The sequence below is a fragment of the Chiloscyllium punctatum genome, chromosome 20 (genome assembly GCF_047496795.1).
Source record: "Chiloscyllium punctatum isolate Juve2018m chromosome 20, sChiPun1.3, whole genome shotgun sequence".
NCBI lineage: Eukaryota > Metazoa > Chordata > Chondrichthyes > Orectolobiformes > Hemiscylliidae > Chiloscyllium > Chiloscyllium punctatum.
The window spans coordinates 66,149,888-66,169,196 of record NC_092758.1 but is presented as its reverse complement, the minus strand read 5'-3'; positions in this window follow the sequence as shown (position 1 = coordinate 66,169,196).

The window sequence follows — 19,309 nt, the reverse complement described above, 5'->3', positions numbered from 1 at the left end:
AGAAACTGGGCTTGAAAGCATAACCCACATACTGTTCTAATGCTTCTGACAAACTCGGAATAGGAGTAGTAGAAATCCAGACAACATAAAATATCATTTTTAATTTTTTTTCTCTCTGTATATAGCTAATGCTGGCAAAAAACATTTATAATTCATCTCTAGATGCCCTGAGAAGATGCCATGAATTGTAGACTCTGAGAAGTTGCTGCTCCCATGTTTAGATTAGATTTACATTACAGTGTGGAAACAGGCCCTTCAGCCCAACAAGTCCACACCAATCCGCCGAAGCACAACCCACCCATACCCCTACATTTACCCCTTACCTAACACTACGGGCAATTTAGCATGGCCAATTCACCTGACCCTGCACATCTTTGGACTATGGGAGGAAACCGGAGCACCCGGAGGAAACCCACGCAGACACGGGGAGAACGTGCAAACTCCACACAGTCAGTCACCTGAGGCGGGAACTGAACCCGGGTCTCAGGCGCTGTGAGGCAGCAGTGCTAACCACTGTGCCACTGTGCCACCGTGCCGCCCATGTTGTTTGAATCCTTGCATGGTTACAGACATTTGGCCTATCATGCCTGTGCCAGCTCTTTTAAAGAACAATTTCACTAGTTCCAGATACTGCCCTATTCTTGTAACTTGCATTTTTCCCTTTTAAGAGCATATCCAATTGCTTTTTTAAAAACTACAATTGAATCTGCCTCTTGCGCAGTACAAACCTCTTTTCAGCCACACACCACATAAGGACGCAAACACAGATGGACACTACCACTGCACTACAACACCTCCTAATCAACCTGAATAGTCAATAACATTACACACCTCTGGAGCAGGTTGGACTCAGACCTGGTCGCTTGCTTCTGAGGTGGGGATACGACCACTACCACCTCATCTCAAGTCATTAGAGCACTTTCTTAAAGAATTTTTAAAAAATTGCCATTTGCAATAAAATTCTTCATGGGGGTGGACACTGAACTGTTGTGAAAGTCAGTCAACAGATTATCAATGAGTAGACAATATTGATGACTCCATCATATTATTATGATTGAGATGAGATGAATAGGGCAAGCACTGACTGGGTTAAATTGATCTTGATTTGGTGGATAAGACGTTTTGGGAAATGTGTTGTGTCAGGCGGATGCGAATATCATAACTATATTGCAACAAAAGGTGGTTACCTGGCGCTGTACTCATCTGGAACACTAACCCCATCCTCTTGCCAATACCACCACTCTACCAGTGTCCTAATCTCATGCTTAAGCTTATGTGTTTATGGTTAAACAACAGTTATCAAAGTATCTGACTGTGGCCTGCACTTTATCTTGCAGAATACACCAGGTGAAAGAATGTGAGCAAAGTTAAAAACCACACAACACAGGTGTATTTGGAAGCTTGTTGGACTATAACTTGGTGGAGAAAGTGAGGACTGCAGATGCCGGAGATCAGAGCTGAAAATGTGTTGCTGGAAAAGTGCAGCAGGTCAGGCAGAATCCAAGGAACAGGAGAATCATGATTCCTGAAGAAAGGCTGATGCCCGAAACGTCGATTCTCATGTTCCTCGGATGCTGCCTGACCTGCTGCGCTTTTCCAGCAACACATTTTCAGGACTATAACTTGGTGTCATGTGAGTTTTAACTTCACACACCCCAGTCCAACACCAGCATCTCCAAAGAGTGCGTGGTTTGCCTGCTAAGTAATATTTAATCCATGTTGATTATTGTTTCATTTTTTACTGAGAAATTTAAAATTTTAAGTCTTATTGTGCAATTTATTTAGGGCAGTCACAGGGAATTCGAACATCTTTCTAAAATCAATCTGTTTCTATGGAGATCCTAGCAGTTTTTATATTTGTCTTATAAGTGTGTCACATTCCCCATCCTATTCTTATTTCCAATATTTAAATATTTCTGAACTAATGAGACTTTATCGTATGTTGGGACATTTTCTCCAGTCACAAGTTTGCAAATGAGGGAGTTAGGGGAATAATGAAATGCAGAATTTTTTAGATTTATTTTGAGCATTTGGAACACTAACCCCATCCTCTTGCCAATACCACCACTCTACCAGTGTCCTAATCTCATGCTTAAGCTTATGTGTTTATGGTTAAACAACAGTTATCAAAGTATCTGACTGTGGCCTGCACTTTATCTTGCAGAATACACCAGGTGAAAGAATGTGAGCAAAGTTAAAAACCACACAACACAGGTGTATTTGGAAGCTTGTTGGACTATAACTTGGTGGAGAAAGTGAGGACTGCAGATGCCGGAGATCAGAGCTGAAAATGTGTTGCTGGAAAAGTGCAGCAGGTCAGGCAGAATCCAAGGAACAGGAGAATCATGATTCCTGAAGAAAGGCTGATGCCCGAAACGTCAATTCTCATGTTCCTCGGATGCTGCCTGACCTGCTGCGCTTTTCCAGCAACACATTTTCAGGACTATAACTTGGTGTCATGTGAGTTTTAACTTCACACACCCCAGTCCAACACCAGCATCTCCAAAGAGTGCGTGGTTTGCCTGCTAAGTAATATTTAATCCATGTTGATTATTGTTTCATTTTTTACTGAGAAATTTAAAATTTTAAGTCTTATTGTGCAATTTATTTAGGGCAGTCACAGGGAATTCGAACATCTTTCTAAAATCAATCTGTTTCTATGGAGATCCTAGCAGTTTTTATATTTGTCTTATAAGTGTGTCACATTCCCCATCCTATTCTTATTTCCAATATTTAAATATTTCTGAACTAATGAGACTTTATCGTATGTTGGGACATTTTCTCCAGTCACAAGTTTGCAAATGAGGGAGTTAGGGGAATAATGAAATGCAGAATTTTTTAGATTTATTTTGAGCATTTCTACCAGCATTCTTCCTGAGTGAAATAGTGCTGCAGTTGTAATTCAGCTCAGGTTTAGTCACTGAAGATTTAACACAAATGAAGCAGCAATGTGATGCACACATTGGTGACATGCATATTTAATTATTTGAGCCCCACAAGAATCCTAGGATACACTCCCAAATGTAAAAAGATGAGTAAAAGTCTTCAAAGGTTCTCTTTGGGATCTGCAGTAAGACTACGCTTGGGACATTGGTTCTGTTCACTATGCTATAAGGAATGTAGAAAGGACACTCAGAAAAAGAAACAAAACTGATCCCATATGTAAACTGTGTGAGCAATGAGTAAATACCAGAAGAGCTCGAAAGCGGCAATTTGGAAAAAAGTCAATTGTCAAGATTAAAGCATCCATCTACTGTCAATGCATATGTCATCAACTAGTAAGCTAAACCTAGAGTGTAGAAATGTAAATGTATGATTTTTGCCATTGTTACATGATGCTACCTGAACCTTTGTTGTTTTACATTCAATTAAATCTTATTATATTTTGACTGATTGGTTTCCGATCAGGATCAGAAAACACCTTATTTGAATTTTGCTACTTAGCAAGACTTATTTTTGCCTTCCTATCTCAATGTTGCTGTTCAGAAATCTTTATCTGACACATAGAATGAGTTGAATTTCTTCTTTATCCCCTGCCAAGAATTTTTGTCAGTCTTTGGTGCTTCATCTTCAACATGATTGAAGAAGTCAATAATATCACCCAAGTCTAATTAAAACCAAGCAGGATATACTTGCCTCAGAGACCAGAGGACTGTCCAATGAACCACTTTCTAACTCATAAGACCTTTCCACATACATTAATGCATTATTAGAATTCTTTTGTTATGCTGAATTGTCATACATGCAAGATTTTAATCAACATTTATGACTTAACCCTCTAAATATAAACTAATTACCACTTTTTCTGTCAGTGCAATTTCAAATGTAAACAAAATTAGAATTTCACCAAATGCTAAACATTATGTAAACAGCTGCAGGCTTGCATTTTCTCAATGTTCCCATCCATTCTGAACTAGCCCTGAACTTTTTTTTTGACATAGAGTCAAAGAGAGTTGTCACATTAGGAGCTAGAAAATATATTGAAATTCAACACTCCAGGGATGATACACAAGAATAAATATCAGCCTTCCAAGATTAGAGTATGCTCATAAATGCTGATTTCTGTCTTAGTTGAGAAAATAATAAAAATTAGCTGTCCACAAGTCAGTTCATGTTAAGTGGTATAAACTCTAACCTGCAATGTCTAGAAACAAGAAATACAAAGAACAAGTACAGGAACAGGCCCTTGTGACTGTGCCAACACACCGATGCCTTTCTAACCTAAAAACCTTTTGGGTCTACATGGTCATATGTCTGTCAAGATGCCTCTTAAACGACGCTATTGCATCTCCCTCCACCACCACCTCTGACAGCACATGTCAGGTGTTTACCACCCTCTGTAAAAACTAATTACCTCTCACATTTCCTTTAAACATACTCCCTCTTATATTAAACCTATGTCTCCTAGTAGTTGACTTTTCTATTCTGGGAAGAAGACTGACTATTCATTCATCCATGCCTGTCATAATTTTGCAAACTTCGATGAAGTCATCCCTCATCCTTCATCCTTCAAGTAAAAAAAAAGTTTGTCCAATCTCTCCTCATGGCTAATACCTCCAAACCACACAATATCTTGGTAAACATTTTCTGTACTCCCTCGAAAGCCTCCACTTCCTTCTGGTAGCATGGTGACTAGAATTGTATGCAATATTCTAAACATAGCCTAATTAAATTGTGGAATGACCACAAATGTTACAGAACAGTGTACAAATAACAATCATCTCCACTCTGGCCTTATGATTGAAAGAATGGAAGGTGGTTTGGACTTGGGACACCACTGTGGAAAGCTCCGACAGTGATATCCTGGATAGAAATAATTGGCCTCCAACAACCACAGCTATGTATGGTTGGTTGACTTTAGTCAGTGGTGGTTTTTCTGTAGTTCTGCTAATTTCAGTTTTGCTCAGATGACTTCACACTGCACATTTTCAAATGCTGTCTTGATTTCAAGGGCAGTCAGTCTAAGAATCAAAAAATTGTTATTCCCTGGAGGAGATCATTCAGCACATTGCTTCATACAGTCTCTGAGCAATTAACTTAGGGACATTTTCCTGCCTTCTTCCTTATGCATTCTTCCTTTTCAGATATGACTCTCACCTCAACAATTCAGTTCTTTTTTTTGTTGTTTGAGCCAAGGCTGTAATAAGATCAAGAGTCAATTGTTTTGATGAAATCAAATTGAGCATCAGTCAACTTGTTATTGGTGAGGAAGCATGGCTTGATAGTACTGTCAATGTCTCCTTTTGTCAGTGCTGATGACTGACAAAGAACTCATGGTGAGGTAAGAGTTAGCTTTGACTTTTTCTGCTGTTTCTAAATGTCACATAACTGAGAAATATTGTACATTTGTACATAGATGTCAGCGTGCGGCTGGACTGGAGCAATTTGCTTAGAGTGAGGCTAGTTCTGCACTTTTTCTGGAAAGTTTTCAGGGCACATAGTCTTTGCAAGGACCTTATACCATCATAGACGACAAGACCCCTTACCACCTACTCACCCCAAACTAACATTAATGCTCAACAAATTACCAGGCACCTAGCACCATAGTGCCCCACCAAATGACACAGTACTCACATAGCATCCCGATTATCTTGAATCCTAACCCAATAGTTACATTTTTATCTTTTCACAAAATCTATCAGAGTGGATATCCTGGACATTAAAATCACAGAATATGACAAACACTGCAGTGAAGACAGGAGTGTGGTTTTCCTTCCCCGACTATCCTGCACTATAAGAGACACAATCGGATAAAAAAGCAAGCTCAGTATTTTTGAAGAGTTGCAGTCGGAATCTCCTGCTTGAAACCTTCTTTATGTATAAAAATGGTGATAGAGTCATCAACTAATTGCTACTCCTTGGCCAGTTCAGATCATTTTTGAAAGATGGAGCCAGACCATTTTGGCATGAAATTAGGGAACACTTCAACATGGAAAGTGGCATAGGTGCTTGGATTCCTCTTTCACAACAACAATTGATATTGCAAATTTAAAATTTGAGATTGAGTTTTATTAGTTAAAGGTCATTAAAGGATATGAAGGAAGGTACTCAAACAAAGTTAGATAGCAAATCGACTGGCCAAACAGGCTTGAAGACCTAAACATTCCTTTGCCCTTTAGAACCAGAAATTCAGCAGGAAAATGAGAAGCAAGTATAAAATTAAGAGCACAATGAGTTTTATGGCACAGATGTCACAATTCATCACCTGGCTGCACTGTTATCAAGGAAGTAGACTGAGTACATTTATCAGGGAACAGCAATGAGCTGAGTTGAACTCATGTTATTACTATCTAAATATTCATTACAATACTGAGAAATGTTGCCAGAAAGCACATGATGGGGAAAGCACATGACTCTTTTTAAAATCAGTCTGTTTTTTCCGAACATGAAGCTGCTGCTGAATATCAGTATTGCAATTCTAAATAAGGGAGTTGCAACAACAGGACAGAGAGAGGGCACCCCATTACATACATATGGTACTGAAGATATTAGGTAAGGAGGTGGGAAGAAGAAGAAATCAGGAGGAAATCAAGGGCCGTCCTTGATGGTGGTCAGCATAGTGAACAGGAAGGTCAAGTCCATGAGTATTTTTTAAAAATTTCTCTACAAGATGTGGATGTTTTTGGTCAGACTAGCAATTATTGCCTATGCCTAACCACCCAGTGGACAATCAAAAGTCACCCCAATGCAGAATTGACTGGCCAAAAGAAGACAGCGAGTGGTAGTGGGTGGAAAGTATTGTGCCTGGAGGTCAGTGACCAGTGGTCTCCCGCAGGGATCTGTTCTTGGGCCTCTGTTCTTTGTACCTTTTACAAATGACTTGTATGAAGAACAGGAAGGGTGGGTTAGTAAGTTTGCCGATGACATAAAAGTCAGTGGTGTTGTAAATAGTGTTGAGGGCTGTAGCAGGCTGCAACAAGATATTGACAGGATGCAGAGCTGGGCTGAGAAGTGGCAGACGGAGTGCAATGTGGATAGATGCAAAGTGATTCATTTTGGAAGGTCGCATTTGAATGCTGAAACAGGGTTAAAGGGTTCTTGGCAGTGTGGAGGAACAGCAGGGTTTTGGGGTTCATGTACAAAGATCCCTCAAAGTTGCTACCCAAGTTGATAGGGTTGTTAAGAAGGCGTATGTTATTTCGGCTTTCATTAACAGAGGGATTGAGTTTAAGAGCCGCAAGGTTTTGCTGCAGCTCTGTAGAACACCGGTTAGACCACACTTGTAGTATTGTGTCCAGTTCTGATCACCTCATTACAGGAACAATGCTGATGCTTTAGAGAGGGTGAAGAGGAGGTTTACAAGGATGCTGCCTGGTTGGAGGGCTTGTCTTATGAAGAGAGGTTAAGTGAGCTAGGGTTTTTCACACTGGAAAGAAGGAGGAAGAGAGGTGACTTGGATAGAGATGTACAAGATGATAGGAGGCAGAAATGGCTGGTTGGGGGGGGTGTCATAATTTTAAGGTGATTGGAGGAAGGTGTAGGGGAGATGTCAGAGATAGGTTCTTTACGCAGACAGTGGTGGATGCATGGAATGCACTGCCAGCGGTGGTGGTAGAGTCAGGAACATTAGGGACATTTAACTGACTGCTGGACAAGCACATGAACAGCAGTAAATTGAGGTGTGTGAAGGTTAGGTTGAGCTTAGATTAGAATAAATGCTCAGATTGCATCGTGGGCTGAAGGGCCTGTACTTGCTGTACTGTTCTATGTTCTATGTTCTAATGCTGTGGGTCTGGTGCCATATGTAGGCCAGAGCAGACACAGACAACAGATTTCTTTCCCAATAGATTATGAAGGAACCAGATTTGTTTTACATCAGTCAACTGTGATTACGTGGTCACCATGAGGTCATATATTGTTTTAATTCCACATTTTCTCAATTGACTTCTGATTTGGGATTTGAATCAAAGTCCCTAGGTTGTTGGCCTAGAGTTCTGGATTAGAAGCCCAGCGCCATAAGCTCTGCATTACCCTCTCCCCTCCCTTGATGACCTGACAGCCACCTTAGGTGAGTGGGCAAAGCCATTGAATGCATTTTCACTTCGTACCTTCTGCCCATGTCACCAACTTCACACTAATGCTCACTGCACCCTACTCCCACCACCTAGGTATCACCAATCTCACATTAATTTCTAAAATCCTGATAGTCTACCTCCCCAACATGCTTTACATCAACATTGTTCAATTTCTTCAATTGCTTTTATTTGCTCAAGCACATCACCCATCACAAAACCATTATTGACATTCTTGTCTCTTTCTTGCAGGATATCACAATACACAGTAGAAGGAACCAGAACAGAACAGCTTGGGACCATAGAAACCTGCATTGACTGAGCCCTACAGAAGAGATGTTTTTTGACAAAATGAGAACAGAAATCATGTCATCCAATTTGCTGAGAAGTTTGAGGTTGATGTATTGTTTTTTTCCTATTTTATTCCAGCTCTCCATTCCCAGTTCATCCTTATCACTCTATCTTGATATGTAGACAAGTTGCCCATATGATTATGGGCCTCTTTGTCTCTGTCAAATTTTCCTCACCTCAACTTTCTGATTTTTCTGGTCTTAGAGCCCTACAAACCACTAACTGCTGATTCAAAACACATTCAGGAGGAGGAGAGGGAATAACAGCATAGGACTCATGAAGAAATGAGTTTTGACATTGGCAGGCCACAAATGTTAGAGGCAAGTATGGAGTTGGGAACAAACTTGGTGTTATACCTGACACATGTGGGCAGCACATGGATTAGAGGAAAGGATAATGTGTGTCAACTCACTGGAAGGTGGGTTCTGCTACAGAGGATTCAGATGTGGACTTTGATAAGGCAACTTACAGAAAAAGGCTGTTGAATGTGCACATTGAGTTGCTGGGTACATTTGCTGTACACCTTACTGTTACTGTCAAGGAGCCTGGAGAAGTCTGACACCAAGTTGTAGAGAACTTTATCCACTGTCTATAGTTCACTACCCCGTCAAGAGTTGACCCAGCAATACTGCACTTACAGTCTCATCATCTGTTGTAAGTTTTTTGTGCAGAGATTTCAAAATCTACTATCCTCCCTCTGCGAATGCAGACAAACTCCCTGCCAAATCCAGAAACATACTGCAACACCTCCAAAAACACAGCATGGTACTCACAGAGATATTGCGGTAGCTGACATTGCCAGTTGGGTGCCTGCCCCTTTAAATAACAAAGCCTATCTTGGATTTGAACACAAGTTTTTTGGTGAGTGACAAATGAACATGTTGAATCAACCAAGTTTATAAATAGAGTTTCAAATCAGCTAGTATAATCACAGGAGTCAATGATTGCTTTGCATACTCCATGCGACAGTTAGAATGTAGATATTTAGCAAATGTAGGAATTCTTCAGAGTTTGACTGACTTGCTCGGTAACAAACTGGGCATAAGTGGCAGCCATGGCAAACAAGAAATCAGACACTTGACAAATACTCAAGTGGGCGGCAGTTTGACAGATCCTTGAGGTATCACTAGCAGGTCTCAGAAGCAAAGAAATCCTGGTGATCTTGATATCCTTTGGCAATGTGTGCCCATCTTATCCTCTTGGGAGGGAATCTTGCTTCAGGAGGCTACATGTACCAGAAATGACCTATTGTGACAGCCTCAATTGCCTAGGGCACTGTTAGATTGCTATGTTGAGGAAGCTGAGGGAATAACTTTCAAAAGATTGTAAATAAACTATGAAGCTGTGAAATCAAGAACGATAAGGACAAGTCTTTCACATAAATAGGATAGCAGCCATATGCTGTCACCCTTTGAAAGTTCTGTCAGTTTCTTGTTCAATTAGATCTGAGTGAGTTCAATGGCATTACCATTGCTGAATCCCCTATCACCAAAACCCTGGGAATAACAAACAGAACTTGAACAGCCATACAAGTTGATTGTACAAGCCACACAAACCATACAAGAGCAAATCAGAGGCTAAGAATTCTGTTCTGAATAAGTCGTTTCTTGTGTCCCCAGTCTATGAGGCAAAAGTCAGGAATCTGATGGAATATTCCTCAACTGCATGGATGATTGCAACTCCAACAACACTCAAGATGTTTGACACCGACCAAGTGTACAAAATTAGTGGGGAGCTTATTTAGGGTAGAGGAATCAATAACCAGAGAGGCATAGATGTAAGTAAAGAGCAGGCAGTTAGGAGGTGATAGAAGGTGACTGTCTGAGTGGAGTTTGCACATTCTCCCCATCTCTGTGTGGACTTCCTCTGGGTCCTCCGGTTTCCTCCCATAGTCCAAAGATATGCAGGTTAGGTGAATTGGCCATGCTAAATTGCCCATGGTGCTAGGTGCATGAGGGAGATAGGTCTGGGTGGATTACTGTTCGTAGGGTCGGTGTGGACTGGTTGGGAAAATGGCCTGTTTCCGCAATGTAGGGAATCTAATCTAATCTAGTCTAAAGGAGGAACTGTTTTTCTAGAGCATGGTGGGTATTTGGAACTCGCTGTCTGAAGAGATGGTAGAGATAGCAACCATCACAATATTTAAGAAATATTTAGATGATCACTTGAAGCAGCATTGCATATAAAACTATGGGCTAGTGCTGAAATTTGGAATTAGAATAGATTGATGCCTTATGACAACCGTGTTCACAATGGGCTTTCTTCTGGCTTAAACCTCTCTCTGACTCTGTATACACAGTCCTAACAATAAATCCATCCACCACCTTCAACAGTCACTAACTTCAGTACCAATGCACAAGTAGCAATGTGTGTCATCTAAAAGGTGCACTGCAGTATGTCACCAGGGCTCTTTCAACAGCACTTTTTCAAATCTGCTGGCGCTAGCACCAAGACAGACAAGGGCAGCAGACACATGGGAACACCAGCACCTGCAAGTACCCTTCCAAGCCTCACACCATCCTGACTTGAAAGTGCAACACCATTCCTTCACTGTCACTAGTTGCAAATCCTGGAACTCCCTTCTTAACAGCACTTTGGGTGTCACTATGCGCTAAGGGCCACAACAGTCCAAACAGGCAGATCATTGCCATCTTTTTCAACGGCAATTAAGAATGGAAAATAAATACTAGGTAAAAACAATGACTGCAGATGCTGAAAACCAAATACTGGATTAGTGGTGCTGGAAGAGCACAGCAGTTCAGGCAGCATCCAACGAGCAGCGAAATCGACGTTTCGGGCAAAAGCCCTTCATCCTGATGAAGGGCTTTTGCCCGAAACGTCGATTTCGCTGCTCGTTGGATGCTGCCTGAACTGCTGTGCTCTTCCAGCACCACTAATCCAAAATAAATACTAGCCTGGCTAACGCCACCGACTGCAATGAACAAATAAGAAAGCCAGAAAATAAAATGTGCAGGTGACTCTTACTTATGACAGAGTTTAAGAAAGATTGTTAAATTTTAGACCTTACATCTGAGTTTTAAAGCAATGATTGAAACTCTTACTCTATACAATTGAAAATATTGAAATAAACATCATTGACACTTTTTGCTGAAGTGAGTCCAAGATATAAAAACATATTTCAGTTATCTGGTAAGTACAGGAAGGACGAACAAGTGTAAAATACAGCTTGTAACATGTATAGTATCCCTCTGAGTATTTCAGCATGAATATTTATTACAATAACATTCTGAAACATTTCCTCAAAGTGTTCGAAAGAAAACAGTCATATTCTGAACATTTCTGTATTTATCCAGCAAGTCTAATATTTTTTTTTCCCCATATAAATTATACCAAGTAAGAATGATTGCCCTTGACATCAAGGCAGTATTTGACTGAGGGTGGAATCAAGCACCTCTTTCAAAACTGGAGTCAATTACAAACAGGAAATAACTAATCTGCTTCAAGTCAGAGCTGGCATAAAGGGAGCTGTTTGTGATTGTTGAGGCCAACCATCTGAGACTCAAGAAATCACTGCAGCAGTTCCTGCATTGAGTTTCCTGGGCCCAATAACTTCTGCTGTTTCATAGAACATAGAATGTAGAACATTCCAGCTCTTCGGCTCTTGATGTTTCACCGAGCTGTGAAATCAGGCTGAAGTTCATCTAATCTACATTATTCCATTAGCATCCATACGGTTATCCAATGACCATTTAAATGCCTTTAACATTGGCGAGTCTACTACTGTTGCAAGCAGGGCGTTCCATACCCTTTTCATTCTCTGAGTAAGGAATCTACCTCTGACATCTGTCGTATATCTATAACCCCTCAATTTAAAGCCATGTCTCCTTGTGTTAGCCATCACCATCTGAGGAAGAAGGCTCTCTGAGGAAAAAGGCTCTCACTGTCCACCCTATCTAATCCTCTGATCATCTTGTGTGTCTCTATTAAATCATCTCTTAACCTTCTCTCTAATGAAAAGAGCCTCGAGCCCCTCAGCCTTCCCTCATAAAACCTTCCCTACATACCAGGCAATATCCTAGTAAATCTCCTCTGCACCCTTTCCAATGCTTCCACATCCTTCCTATAATGCAACGACCAGAACTGTATGCAAAACTCTAAGTGTGATTGCACCAGAGTTCTGTCCAACTTCAACATGACCTCATGGCTCCAAAACTTAATTCCTCTACCAATAAAGGCTAACACACTGTACACCTTCTTAACAACCTATTAACCTGAGTGGCAACTTTCAGGGATCTATGTACATGGACACTGAGATCTCTCCGTTCATCTACACTACCAAGAATCTTACCATTACTACATAGTTTCATGGTTGACTTTTCCTACAAGAAGTCAGTGATGATTGTTTAATGTTCAGTACCTTTTCCAACTGTTCAGTCCTAATCACAGCAGCAGGATCTGGACAATATTTAGACATGGTTTGATATGACAAGTATCATTCATGCAATGACTAGACAAAATCAACCACCTTCCCTTGAGATCGAAAACTGAATCCCTTAACATCAATATTCTAGGGTTTCTGTTGATGAAATTTTGAACTGGACCAGCCTATAAATGCATTGGGAAGAAGAATAGGTCAGAGGCTGGAAATTCTATAACAAGCAGCACACCCTGCTCCCCTTCCCCTCCTAAAGTTTTTATCACCATCTATAATTAGTCTAAGTCAGGAGTATAATGAAGAATTTTCTTCTCACCTATATGAGTGTAGTTCAACCAACACTCAAGAAGCATGACATCAACCAGGACAAAGCAACCCGCTTTAGAGAAGATCAGAGAATCCCTACAGTACGGAATAGGCCCTTCAGCCCAACAAGTCCACACAGAGCCTCCGAAGAGTAACCCACCCAGACCACTTGCCTACATTTAACCACTGACTAATGCAGCCAACCTACACATCCCTGAACACTGTGGACAATTTAGCATGGCTAATTTACCTAATCTGCATGTCTTTGGATTGTGGAAAGAAACTGGAGCACACGGAGGAAACCCACACAGACATGGGAAGAATGTGCAAATTCCACACAGGCAGTCACCCGAGGCTGGAATTGGACCCGGGCCCCGGGTGTTGTGAGGCCACAGTGCTAACCACTGAGCCACCATGCCACCAGGTTTTATTGGGAACCCATCCGTCATCTTCAAATTTCATTCCTTCCACCACTGGCACAAATAATAGCAGTCATGTAAACCATCTATGAGTTGCACTGCAGCAACTCACCAAGGCTGGTTTGACAACACCTTCTGCCTCTACAACTTAACAGGCAGATGACACATAAGAACACCACCACACACAAGTTCTCATCCAAGTCACGCACCATCCAGTTTTTGGATGGTACACTGCTCCTTCACCAGCACTGGATCATATGCCTGAAAATCCCTTCCTAACAAGAATCTACACCATATGGACTGTGTAGTTTAAGAAGGTGGCAGCAAATATCACTTTGATCTTCTGCAAAATCATTGGCAAATCCAAACCACATCTCCACAAACTGGGACAAATATAGATAGTTAATACATGAATAGAAACTTTTTAAAAACTCCACTCAGTGAAAATGAATGTCCGGGGACTCCATATAATGATTCAAAGTCCGATTCACAAATACTAAGGAAACATCATATCAAAATACGCTGCTATTCTTGAGATTTATTTGTAAACCAAATGAATGTAGAATTATGTTTGTTACTCTGTATCTATATTAGCTAGACGATAGCTCAGAATTAGATGCTGCTTCGTCGGAGTTTGCTTTATGTTGTATATATTTCCCTGAATCCAAAACTTATGGATATTACAGCCTAGAAGAAGGCCAGTTAGCCCTTTACATATGTAATGCATCTAGTGCCATTCCCCCACCTCTCCCTGTCAACATGCCTTTCTTCTTTTTAAACTATGAGTTAATTCCCTCTCAAGTGCTTTAATTGAGCCTGACTACATAGTTAAGCAGCATATTCCTGTTGATACAAAAACAGTTACACTGAAACAGTTTCTCCTCATGTCTGCAATATTTCCTTTCTCAATTACACTCAGTTTTGCAAATTCTGAAAGCGTAAGCATCTCAAGTATGGTTTCTTTTGACTACTTAAATTCCAATTCAATAATAAATAATTTTGCACTCTCTAAAGCAGCTAAAATCATACTATCAAGTAAGACATTTCATATAGTTCCATATAAACTAGTTTTATATGCAACTTCCAGCAGAAATGCTATTGTCATCATCAAATTCTTAAAGCTGCTTCTCTTGTTGTTCTTATGAAACAGCAGAAAATGTCCTCAATCACACGGTTAATGCCTGAGGCAGAATTTTCCTATTTTCAGTTGAAGTGTTTTCTTGAGTTAGATTTATGGTACCAAATTTGTCATGGCTCAAAGCGAGTTTTCTCATGCAATTTTCTGCTCATCACCTCATTAATTATGCAACTGGGCTGTTCAGTGCCTTCTTGGGGCATCATATGGCAGGAGGAGAGGCCAATGTCCTGCCACTTCCAGGACCTTTACAGCATTATGGGCGGCACGGTGGCACAGTGGTTAGCACTGCTGCCTCACAGCGCCAGAGACCCGGGTTCAATTCCTGCCTCAGGCAACTGACTGTGTGGAGTTTGCACATTCTCCCTGAGTCTGCATGGGTTTCCTCCGGGTGCTCCGGTTTCCTCCCACAGTCCAAAGATGTGCAGGTCAGGTGAATTGGCCATGCTAAATTGCCCGTAGTGTTAGGTAAGGGGTAGATGTAGGGGTATGGGTGGGTTGCGCTTCGGCGGGGCGGTGTGGACTTGTTGGGCCGAAGGGCCTGTTTCCACACTGTAAGTAATCTAATCTAAAAAAAAACGCGACTAAGGTCATTGCGCTGTGCTGTGCAACTCTCCCATTATCAGCAATGTTAACTCAATTTTAACAAGAACAAGCTTTCATTTCACTTCAACTCTCATCCCCTGTCTTCTCTTATGCAGGTACTTTGAGTCCCCAATGAATTAGTCTGACAAAGCCAGCTCTAGACATACTCAGATCTATCCTCAGCTCTATGGGGAGAGACACTGAACCCTCAGAAGCCAAGATTCTCACATTCACTCTATCAGCTCAGAAATATTCACCTTGCTCGATACTCTATCAAGATAAACTTGGGACCATAACCTGGTGAACACGTCATTGATATGTCTCTGTATCTGTTTAGAAAAGAATAGGTCACCAATAGGTCACCAATATTCAAGGATTCTTGGTGACAAGACACCTGTTTAGCCCCAGTTGGAAGATGATCCCATTCATTGGACCATTAATGACTTAGTCAAAATGCACAGACAGGAACAAGAAGCAAGTTTGCCAGTGGCAGTCAATAGGCCAAATTAAAAGATGGAGGAGTTCCCCAGAGTAATCAGTATTGTGCTGGTTCTGGCATGCAAGTGTATGGCTGTCTTCAAGGACAGATAAGGAACGGCCTCCATAAAAAGCAAGGCCCAGCACACTCAGTGGTTTCCAACTTACATAAATTCCTGTACTCTATCACTCTAGCCATATATGCTCTGCATCAATGGCAGTGTGAGAAGGAGACAAGCTACTTCAACCCCACTGCAGGTGCCCTTCCTCTTAAGAAGACAGGGTGTTGTCAGCAGGCACCCATAGGGAAGAGGAACCACACACACTGAGGCTTCTTCTCAGGTCACTCCAGGGATGCCCGGCTTCTCTACATTCCCCTATGATGCCAAAGCGGCAGAAATCCAAGTCAAGGAGGCTAACATTGCACCTGGGGAGGAGACACTCTGCAGGCCTGGGCCCAAATGGTCTCAGGGATGAATGACCAAGTTTTCCAGGCCAACTGGGACAACTACAAGCAGGCTTCCAACACTCCAGCTGCAGAGGTTGGAATGACACTAGAGGCTGTCAAAGTGGTTTAATAAACACAGTTGGATAATGACACTAAGTAATCTTCATCAATCAAAGTTATTTCCTGGATATTTCACCCAAAAGTTAACAGTGACATATATATCACACAAATGTTATGTTGAGCCCATATAATTTTTTACAGCTGCAAGGGGTTGGTTTGGTTGCTGTATCTGTCTAAGATATTAACCTTATCACCACAAATTCAGATTACCATGTTCTCAATTAATTATTTTTCCATTGTTAGGCACACACTTGAGAAAATACACACATATGCTACCATACCAGACACAACTAAATACTTTAAAGTATTTTCAGTTTTCACAGTATGATAGTTTGTTCTTATTCTCTACAAATGCAACAGTCACCATAAATACGTTAATGCACAAAGTTTGGTTTGTTATTACATTTGACTCATGTAAAGTAAACACTGGATAATGAATGATTCATAGTTGCAAGACAATAGTTCAACCATGCAAGATAACTATGAAACCCATCTGTAGTAGTTTATAGATGCCAACAAAATCCAAAGACTGTTTGTATTACAATGCAGTAAATTGTTTGTTTTTAAATGGTAATATTCAGTTTTTTGATTTTGCTTCTTTATATGATAGGCATCCCAACCACACCTATATGAAATAATAGTAATAACAGTAATTATATTGTGTTATAATCCCAACTGATAGTATTACAAGACAAATCAGATTTTAGCATGAAACCTATTTTGCTAGATCAAATTTGCTTTTTTGTAATCAGAAAGGTCAATTATTGATACATTCACAAAAGGCTGTCAATGTACTTTTAAAACAAGGAGCAACATTTTTACTCAACAATGAAAAAGAAGAAACAGAGTCATAGAGATGTGCAGTGTGGTCCAAATCGACCAGATATCACAACCCAATCTAGTCCCACCTGCCAGCACTCAGTCCATATCTTTCCAAACCTTTCCTATTCATATACCCATCCAGGTATCTTTTAAATGTTGCAATTGTACTAGCCTGCACCACTTCCTCTGGCAGCCTATTCCACTTTGCACTACCCTCTGCGTGAAAAAGTTGCTCCTTAGGTCTCTTATATCTTTCCCCTCTCACTCTAAACCCATGCCCTCTAGTTCTAGACTCCCCCACCCAAAGAAAAGATCTTGGCTATTTATCCTATCCATGCTCCTCATGATTTTATAAACCTCTATAAAATCACTAGAGAATCTCTAGCCTCCGACACTAGAGAAAAAAGAATTGGTTAGAAAAATGTCATTGCATATGATTCAAGTTCACACTATTTCTTTTAGTCTAGTAATATCCGTACAAACACTTACATCTCAGTGAAGATTATCATTAACTCAACACTAAGATTCTTTGCTCAGTATTCCAGCTGGTACAACAGCAATCGGTTTACTTTCAATGAATTTCTGTGTAAGCACTAAATGCATTTTCCCTTCATTTGGTATCTCTCGCCCTAGAAAGAGTGTAAACTAAATTTGCAATATAATTTCAGGGCGAGAAAATGAGTTCCTTAAATCACTTGAATTCTAGCAGGCGTGCACTCTCTGACATACAACATGCACAGATGACTGATTTTCTGCATTGTTCTGTTTCACTGTGGACCAGAATTCCTGTCACAGAACTACAGTCCAGTTTTTTTTTACTTCTATCTTTTTCAATGTTGCACTGAACTGTTAATACCACCAACAGCAAACCTCTCACCTACCCCAGCCCAACACAAGCTTTTCAAGACTAAAATAATAAAATCTCATTAAAATACAGGTTAAAAAAATTCCGTCAGAGTTCTCTTCGTCATTGCCTCAAGCTCACAAATCAAACTCAAAAAATGACTTCTTCTTCTTCATACAAAAAAATAGAAAATACAGTTTAAATTTCCAGCTATGCATTGTTTTTAGCAATATCATATGGGAGCACGAATTAATTATACTAGAGCCCTTTAATAGACAATATCCAAATAGTTCTATTCAGTTCCCCATTAAATACGACAGCTGTGATCCTCTCATGAGCCAACTTTTAAATTCTTACATCAATTTTTATAGCAGAAAATGTGTATGTAAACTTGTAATACTGTCATTACATACTCTCACCAGTAGTAGTGTTTTGTGCTAAAAATTTGCATCTCAGTGAGTACAGCAGAAAAATTTATTAATCATTTGAGTTTATAAAATGTCCTAGGTTTTGTGGATTGCTCAGTACTTTTATTCATTGAATTATTCTGCTTTATAATAGACTGCAGCAACAGTGCAGAGCAGTTATTTTTCTGAATATGCTGTATATGTCTCTCAGGATCGTCTCTAATATTTCACCCACTACTGACTGGTTTGTAGTTTTTAGAATTATCCCTATTCCCTTTCTTGAACAAGGAAATAACATTTGCCATCCTCCAATCATCTGGCACTACTCCAGTGGACAGTGAGGATGCAAAATCCATTGCCAAAGATGCAGCAATTTCTTCCCTTCCCTTGCTTCCTGTTATAACCTAGGGTCTATCCAGTCTGACCCATGGGACTCATCTATCCTTATGTTTTTCAAAATTTTCAGCAAATCCTCCTCCCAAACATCAACCTGTTCAACATATCAGTCTGTTTCATGCTGTCCTCCCATCAAGGTCTCTCTCTGTAGTGAATACTGAAGCAAAGCATTCATTAAGGACATCCCCTACCTCCTTCATCTCCAGCTGCACATTCCCTCCACTAGCTCTGATTGGCCCTACCCTCATTCTGGCCATCCTTTTGTTCCTCACATAAGTGTAGAACATCTTAGAATTTTCCTTAATCCTACCTGCTAAATCTTTTTCATGCCCACCCCCCCCCCCCCCCAGCTCTCCTAAGTCCATTCTTCAGTTCCTTCTTGGCTACCTTTTAACCCTCTAAAGTCCTGTCAGATCCTTGACTCCTCAACGTTAGGCAAACTTCCTTTTTCCTCTTGACTCGATGTTTCACATCCCTTGTCACCCAAGGTTCTTTCAACCTACCATCCCTTCCTTGCCTCTGTGGTGCAAACCTGTTCAGCGCTATCATCAAGTGCTTCCTAAACAACCTTCACATTTATGTCATCTATTT